Raw genomic sequence first — 9137 nt, forward strand, 5'->3', positions numbered from 1 at the left:
GCTCCACCTGATATTGATAGCAGTTTGTATGTTATCTCATATCAAAATTCGAATTCTAAGAGACCACCATGTCAAAGTTTGCTAGAATTATCAGAGAATAACATCGAAGATGCAGAGCATGCAAGTCATACAGATGAAGCCAGTAAAATTGGATGGTGATATAGTAGCTTCTATCAGTGAGAGCAAGGTTGCATCTTTCAGTTGTCAGAATCAATTAAATATCTAGCCTAGTAATGTGCCCGACGCAACTCCTATTGAAGAGTTATCGGTTGGGAGAACAAAAGGGAAACAAGATGATCATTGGCACCGTTCTGGTTCACAATGTCAAGTTGACAATATTATTGCTGATAAAATAGAAGTTGATGAGTCTAAACATATCAGAATCAAAATTAATGAGAATGATCAAGGTTCCAGTAAAGGGCTGTTAGGCAATGACAGTAAAAATGTACTCAGCCAGAGAAGCATTTACAGGAATAATTATAGTTTGTATTCTGGAAGTGGGCAGTCCGAAGAATAGAAGAGGCCGATTTGGATGGAGACCTTTGACAGGTGTACTCGTATCATCACATGCCAGAAAATTTGTTGCATGAAAATGAAAGCGCCCCAAATGTCGCAAAGGATGCTAGTTATAAAAACTTGGTTTTTATTCAAACGGCCAAGGGAAGGTGAAAAGTCAGAAACCGAAAGCTAAAATTAGTGAAGACATCTGCGACAGCAGAGAGATAGGAACGGAGACCTATTTTCGTCTTTAGTAATGATTCAATGAGATTCACGCTACAATTGTCGCCTTTTCATAGGTCATCAGAAATTTTCAAGTAGAATAATGGAACGTTGTTCTGTCTTTAGAACAGATGGATGGTTCATTTCCTATCCTCAGGATTTTAGTTTAAACAACTCCCCATTCGTGTCGATCTGTTTTCCCACAGATTGTGTCTATTTATTGTAGTGAAAAACCATTTGTAAAGGGTGGGAATTTTACGATGAACGGGGAAGAAATCAGCGCTTCACTGTACAGTTTTAGCAGAGAATTAATGAAATGATACAGCTCTGATTCAGGAGACTCATGCGGTGTGAGTTTAGCAATTTGTTGTTCTTTCTGTTTCATATGTACCATGTTATGTTTTACCATCGATTTCATGATCATTTCAATTTGAATGCTTTTAAGTATGAGAGGTTGAATCCTGTTATTTGCTCTACCTTGGGAAAGCGTTCATGTTCTATGTTCCTCTTCTGTATGAAAAGGATTCATCACCTATGCCCTTTTCAGCTTCTCAAATAGTCTTTCCACTCCATATTATTCAAATTTGATTGCTAAACTTCCTGCCTATCATGCCTCAAGAAACAATCTGTGTCTTTGATTTAATTTCTCAGCTCCTGCTGTCCTTTGGTCCCCTACAGCCCAGAAAATTCAGTCACTCAATCAATTACCTCTTTCATATCTATTTACTAGCCTAAAATCAGTATTTAGTTTAAGTCATCTCAGACCATATTGTTTATTTCTCACTGAGCATGACCTGGAGAGAGCCTTCTCCTGTTCTGGTAGCGCTAGCTACCAGACTGAGCGTGGTTTGTGGTTACCCTGAATTTTGCCTTCCTTCAGCCTAAGGAAGATTCAGGCCCTAACAAGAATGTTCACCGAACTATTATTGATGAGGGGGCATCTACTTGCATTATGTCCATGAGCTGCTAGAAAACACTCGATTCACCACTGTTGTCATGATCACCAACCATGTTGAAAGATTTTTATGGAAGAACATATACTCCTTGTGGGATTTTCAGTAACCTACAAATTGAACTAGGGGGAAAAATAGTTACTGTTGAAATTGAGATAGTTAACGAACCCCTTGATTACAAAATTTTAGTGGGAAGGCCTTGGGTATATGCTATGGCTGCGGTGGTTTCCATGTACTTTCTTACTATTGCATTCCCTTTTAAGGGTGGAATCACAGTCATTGATAAGCTAGCCTTCTTCGCCAATAGTTCATAGGCTACGAGAAGCATTCTGTTGGTACACGGACCCCTGCTGTCACTTCGAAGTGTTGGAGTAGGTATCTTTAAAGATCCTTCCCTAATGGGTACTTTTACCATACCGTCACCATTTGATTTGGCAGAAGTGGCAAGAGTAGAGACTTGCAACATGATTTCCTCCACCTCATCTGATTTAAGGAGGATTACCAACAAAGTTGAAGTTGATAGTAATATAAAGGTGATGCCATTAAGCTCCATTGAATCATCATAGCAATCAACTTTTCAGGCTTGTACGGCAAACCCAAATCCACACTCAACAATTTTATGGGTAGATAGGTCGTTAGAATATGGTACCTCTTCGGATCCTTTTTCACATATACATTCTACGGATGAAGGAATTATCCAATCAGTGATGATAGGAAAGGAACCATGTGAAGATTATCATCATCATTCCCATATTCTAGATGACATCGAAGATTACTAAAATGAATGAAACTACCCCTCAGTTGTTGATTTCCTATCGAAATTAGTTTTCATAGACACAATCAAATCTGAGTGAAACCTGTCAAATATTGAAGAAATGATTTCTATTAATATGTCAATGAAGCCTAATATTGTAGAGAACATTCATGTCGACAAATATTGTTCTCCATTGGAACTTGATAATTACCGTACTATCTTTCGTGAATTTAGAGATATTTTTGCATGGTATTATGAGGAGATGCCAGGCATTGACTCTAGTATTGTTGAACACAAAATTAAAATGTACCCTGATGTCAAGCCGGTTCAACAGTGGCTTCGACTTGTTCATCCAAAGAAAGCTACTGCAATTAAAGTAGAAGTTGAAAAACTTTTGTGGGCTGGTTTCATTTACCCTGTTCCTCTTACTGACTAGGTTTCCAACATTGTTCCTGTCATGAAGAAACAAGGAACAATACGAGTGTGTGTCGATTATAGGGATGTAAATCAGGCATGTCCAAAGGACAATTATCCTACTCCTTTTATCGACTAGATTATTGATGAATGTGCTAGATGCGAAAGATTCTCATTTATCGATGGATTTTCCGGCTACAATCAGGTCAATATACGCGCACAGGACCAATCGAAAATGGCTTTTAGTTTTCCATAGGGCACATTCACCTATAGGAAACTCCCATTCAGTTTGAAGAATGTTGGGGCCACATTTCATAGGGCAATGAATTATCCCTTCCATGACATCAAGCACATTGTTCAACCTTACCTTGACAATTTACCTGCTCATTCATGAAATTAGACTGATCACCCGCAACACTTGAGAGCTATATTTTTACGGTGTTGACACTACAAGATTCGACTCAATCCACACAAGTGTGTGTTTTGCATTGCGTCTGGTCGCTTGCTTGGATTTGTAGTGTCTCGAGAAGGGATTCGACTGGATCCATTAAAGGTTAAGGCAATTCTGGATTTGCCTCCACCTTCAAATCTTTTACAGTTACAGAGACTCTAAGGGAAATCCAACTTTCCGAGGAGGTCCATTCCTAATTACATTGAAATGGCTAAAGGTTTTACAAAATTTTTGAAAAAGGAGATACCCTTTCATTGGGATCAGGTTGCGCAAGCTTCCTTTGACGCTCTTAAAGATACCCTAATTAGAGCTTCATTAATGTATTCTCCAAATTACCAAAATGACTATTGCTTGTATCTCGTCGTTGTAAATACAACCATTGGCACGATTTTAGTCCAAGAAGAAAATGGGATTGGACATCCAATTTATTACTTGAGCCGTAATCTCAACGATATAGAAAGTAAGTACTCTTATGTCAAAAAGCTAGCTTTGGCAATTGTACAAGCTCTTCAAAGATTTCACCATTATATCTTGTTACGGAAAAGAACTGTCATTTCAGATTGCAAGCCTATGACATAAATTTTGTCACGTCAATTTCTAGGGGGGAAATATTCAAAATGGATATTTATTTTACAGGAATTTGATTTAGAATTCATCAAGCCTAAATCAAAGAAATCTATAGTTTTCCCTGAGTTACTATGTGACCTTCCATCAACCTCCATCGATTCAACATCTGAACCATCAATTTTGGATGAGTCTTGGTTTGTAATTTCATCATCTGATGCCTAGTATGGAGATATGTTGATTTATCTCCAAACCCAAACTTTTTGGCAAGATACCTCTCTCTCACAACAATGACGTATTCATTACCAAACCAAATATTATTTGATCATTGGCCACACACTTCACCGTCTTGGAATTGATACGGTTTTACGAAGGTGCCTCATGCATGAGGAGGCCAAGAAAGCATTGAATGATTGCCATTAAGGTGCCTATGGTGGACACTTATCTGGATATGCAACCACACAAATGATTCTTCATGCTAGTTACTTCTGGTCAACTATATTTAAAGATTATATTATTGTTGTCAGAAGCTCTCATGCATGCCAGATATATGACCGAAAAACCAGATTACAACCTACACCATTGCATCAAGTCGCTGTTGTTGGCCCATTCACCAACTGGGGCATTGAATTTATGACACGTAACCCCATCTCGGTCGGGGGGCATGCATATATTATAGTCGTCGTTGACTATTTTACCAAATGGGTTGAGGCAATGCCAACATTGAACAACATCGGCGAAACGACAGCTCTTTTCTGTTTTAACCATGTGGTTGCCCAGTTTGGTGTACCACAAGCCATAGTTACAAATCATGGGTCACATTTTCGCAATCACATGATGGCTGAGTTGACTGCTAAGTTAGGATTGTCACATGATAGTTCCATCCCATGTTACCCGCAAGCGAATGGACAAGTTGAGGCCATCAACAAGGTCCTAAAGCAGATGTTGCAAAGAATGATAGGGGTTTATAAATGAAACTGGCACTTAATCCTATAATGTGCCTTGTGGGCATATCAAACCTTGTTGAGAAATGCAACTGGATTTACACCCTTTTAGTTGGTGTATGGTTTGGAAGCAATCTTACCGATACAATGTGGAATTTCATCTCTCAAACTCGTGATTGACCTGTTACTTGACACTTCTGAAGAAGAACTGCATTTCCTGGAATTAATGCATTTTCATGAAACTCGTCGCCGCATTGGCTAATGAAGCACATAAGAAATGTATTAAGGCACAATATGATAGGAATGGCAAGCCTCGTATTTTCTCAGAAGGAGACCTAGTCTTGCTTTATAATCAGGAAGCTCATAAACTTAGAGCAAGGAAATTTGAACCAATGTGGATGGGTCCTTATGTTGTCAAGCATGTTCTGACAAATGGAGTCTACGAGTTAGTAGATTATGATGGGATTCCATTGTCACATCCTCGAAATGGGTTGTACCTAAAATGTTACTATGCTTGATTAAGTGTAGTAAAACTCACTCATATATGCTTTCATTGCATGTGTCTATGTGTGTCTTTTAGAGTTTTTTATCTAGTTAGTAATCCACTTTGCATTTGTTGCAGATGTCGGAGTCTTTGGAAACTTTTGTTGGTTTCACCAATGGTGCTAGTCATAGTACGTAGAATTTGTCTTCTGCAGCATGGGCATTTTCACTCCAAGTGGCAAGTTAGTGAGCTTTCAAGGGATTTGTGTCGGTCGATCGACAAACAATATCATTGAGTATAGCGCATTGAGTGAACTACTCTTTGATGCCATTTCACTTGGCATTCACCAAATCATCTTTAGGCTGGAATCACAACTCATTGTACTACAACTAACAAACATTTATACTATTTGATATCCAACATTTTTTTGTATGTTCCTTAGAGTTCAAATTTTGGAAAGACGTTTTGAACACATTCAATATCAACATATTTCCAGAAATATTAACACATTAACTGATTCTCTAGAAAATTATGTGTTAAATAGATATTTGTGACACATGTGAAAGTAATATTTTCAATTCACATCATTAGTTGAATAGGATTTCATATAACCATAAAAATTCTAAAAGTAAAATAGATAGGTGATTCAAAAGTTTTTACAAAATTTATGCCCAAGACACATTTGGTCATCTGACCCGAAAACTAAAAAATGCATACAAAATATCCTAAGTAGATCTAGTGGTGCTCATGGTAACAGGTCACAGCCTGTGCTATCATGCGCGAAAGCCTAGACCAACGGTTAGGAACACCAATAGTGTGGTGTTGTATCGTCATAGGTAACTCCTCGATCTGGATATCCAGAATACCAAGGGTTAATCCCTCTATGTGATCCTACAACTCTGCTAAGGTCTGAGCCAACTCCAAGTCTTGGAGAACTTCTCTTCCGATGTTTCTTTGTGCTGGCCCACCTACAACCTGTTGGCGTACCGCAGGTCGAACAGTACCCACATCTGTATGCATAAGACTAATTTTAGTTTAGTCTTGGAAACATTAAAAAACACAAAAAACATGTAGAAACTTGAAACATCAAAAAGCACTTTGGTCAAACAACTTACCCATAGCACCCCATTGTACTCCAACTGGTAGAATCAAATTTGGATCTCTACGATAATCCATCCCTGAGTATGGATGCTTGTCAATAAGAACATGTTGTCGCTCAAGCCTACTGAAAAATGCAGGGGAGAAAATGATTGTTGACTGACCAGCATGTCGAGCCATCAATTCAACCCACCTTTGCATACGTTAATCTCTAGGACCAACCACACCCAGTGATACATTTTGTAGTTGCACCAATGGGATTTTCTCTAAAGCAAAAGAAATCAAGATCGTACCATAGTAGAAATTCTTCATCTTTCCCCTTTCTACCTTAGTCGGTTGTTCTTTTAGCAGTGAAAGTACAACCTCGCTCTAGTTGAAAGATTTTGGCTCTAGACACTCCAGTGCATATTGCATATAAGATCTATTCGCCAGATGTAGTGTCACACTGCCAGCCAATTTTGCAATCATGAAGAGGATCATTCTTAAAGGAAAATCACTTACATCCCAAATATTTATTTTCCCGTCCTTGCTAGGCTATGTACCTGGCTGACAAAATCGTATGATCTAATCTCTCACCGATTCACCTCCACGGGCAAATCCAGAAAGTGAGGTGGGGGCACTGCACCTCGACAGTCTGGTAAGAAAGTAAGTATCCTTAATAGTAATAGGGACCATATTGTCCCTAATGAAAGATGTATGATCTATCGGATCCCATGCACGAACAAGGAACTGCAATAGTTTTATTTGTTGCCTCATTCTGGAAAACTTAAAGTATTTGAGTAACCTGCAATTCCTGAGGGCCTCAACTGTACCTGGGTTATTTAGGGCAACCATGTCTTGTTCTTCATGCTCTCTTTCTCACCATGTAATCAACATTCTGATCCAATGAAAGCCTAAAACACAATCATAAGCTAAATTAGGATCCTTTCCATGCAAAAAACAGGACAAATTTTGGAGCTAATAGCTAAAACAAACTTGGGAAATGCGCCCAGCACAGCCTAGGCACAAAGATAGTGCGCTGCAAAGCATCTAGCCTTCTATCTAGGTTATCTTCAGCGCAATTTTCGATGTGAAAGATTGCGCTGATCCCAGGGAAAAAGATGAAACCCCAAGGGCCCAAAAAAAACCCTAAAATTTGCATGAAATGACAAAATAATGGATTGAAAAGAAAGTAGAGAGGTTTAGTTCCTACCTGGTCCAGATAGCTCAAGAAATGGCCCATAGAATCTTTCACAATCAGCCGATGAAGTTTGAGGTAAAAAATGAGCTCAGAGCACAAAACTGGTTGGTGAGTTCCAAATGGTAAAAACTTATTTTATGTTTATTTCATGTTAATTAATTGACTAAACATTAGTATTTGCCTATGAAATAGATACTTTTAATCCATTTGGTGATGTTTTGAGCAGGTTTTACAACTGATTTGCATAATTCAATGTGCTCGATTGTAAGTTTTACTTTTGACCACAAAGCACACTTTTATCTATTTTTCAAGCTTTGTTAAAAATGAAAAAGGAACCCCCTTGGAGTCCTCTTTAAGCTCTTTTCAGACTCTCTAAACATGAAAATATTGTCAAGTGCGGGTCCTTTCTAGCTCATTAATGGATTGGAAATGATATCTCTCTTGTATTATTTTACGATTTTTTAGACTTGAGAGATTAATTTACGAAAAAGAGCTTGTGGAGTTTTCTTTTTGTACCTTTTCAGACTCTCTAAACATGAAAAAGACCAAGTTATCTTTGTCGTTAAACTTGTTAAAAACATCAAATAGAGACAAACTTGTCCATCTAGACAAGATCGAGTTTCACCTTCACTAGACACATTAAAACATCAAAGAGCAATGGATTCGCTCGAAGGGTGAAATTATACAACAAGCATATGTTATCCTCCTCAAGCTTGATAAAAATAAAGAGGTACTGGTCAGCAATGACTGGGAAAAATGGAAAAAGGGGAGAACCACTTTAAGGTAGCAGTTGCTTTTGAACCTGACACTTTCAGTCCATCACAATGACTATCTAGGTTGGGTTATTAGCTTGATGGTTATCACACCGTTGGTTTATCATACCATCCATTGCTTCATTTTGGGTCAATGCTACCAATTCACTTTAGTGTCGCTGACATGTTCAAGAGAAGTCATTCAGTCAAAATCCATATTTTGTAATACCATAAACCTTCATTTTCATAACCGCCATTCCTGAACCTTGTGTCGTCAGTCAAGTTCCATCGCTAAAATCACTACACTCATTTCATGTCGTTGATGTGGGATATATCAAGGCCCTCCTACGATGAGTCGCTTCTTGTTGACATCAACTCATTATCCAAGAAGTTGACTTAGAAACACCCATTCAGTATCTTGAGGCTTGCATACATCAATGGTAGGTTCCTCGCTTTTGGCGATAGGCATACATCAATGACCTTCGACCGAAAGACTTTGTATGGTGTTCAACATCAAGTCATCCATTCACACCATGCAGAATGCACTGCAGTACCTTGAGGATCATTATCATTATTGGTGATTTCTCTCTCATCTGTTAACAACTTACATCATCGGCTAGTAATCAGATGGTGTCTTCCCATGTTCGACTTCAGATCACATATTCACATGGTTAGACTCATACTTGAGCAAATGGTTGAATGAGATTGAAGACCCTGGATCTAGTTTCATCCATCCGGGCTGTGATATCAGGAGTACTAAATCATATGTACAATGACTTTACATTGGTAGTCATTCCGATCATGGGTCTATATCTATAAACAA

The sequence above is a fragment of the Pinus tabuliformis genome, chromosome 6 (assembly GCF_031772625.1).
Source record: "Pinus tabuliformis cultivar Carrire ecotype Pingquan chromosome 6, CPIR1, whole genome shotgun sequence".
NCBI classification, from domain to species: domain Eukaryota; kingdom Viridiplantae; phylum Streptophyta; class Pinopsida; order Pinales; family Pinaceae; genus Pinus; species Pinus tabuliformis.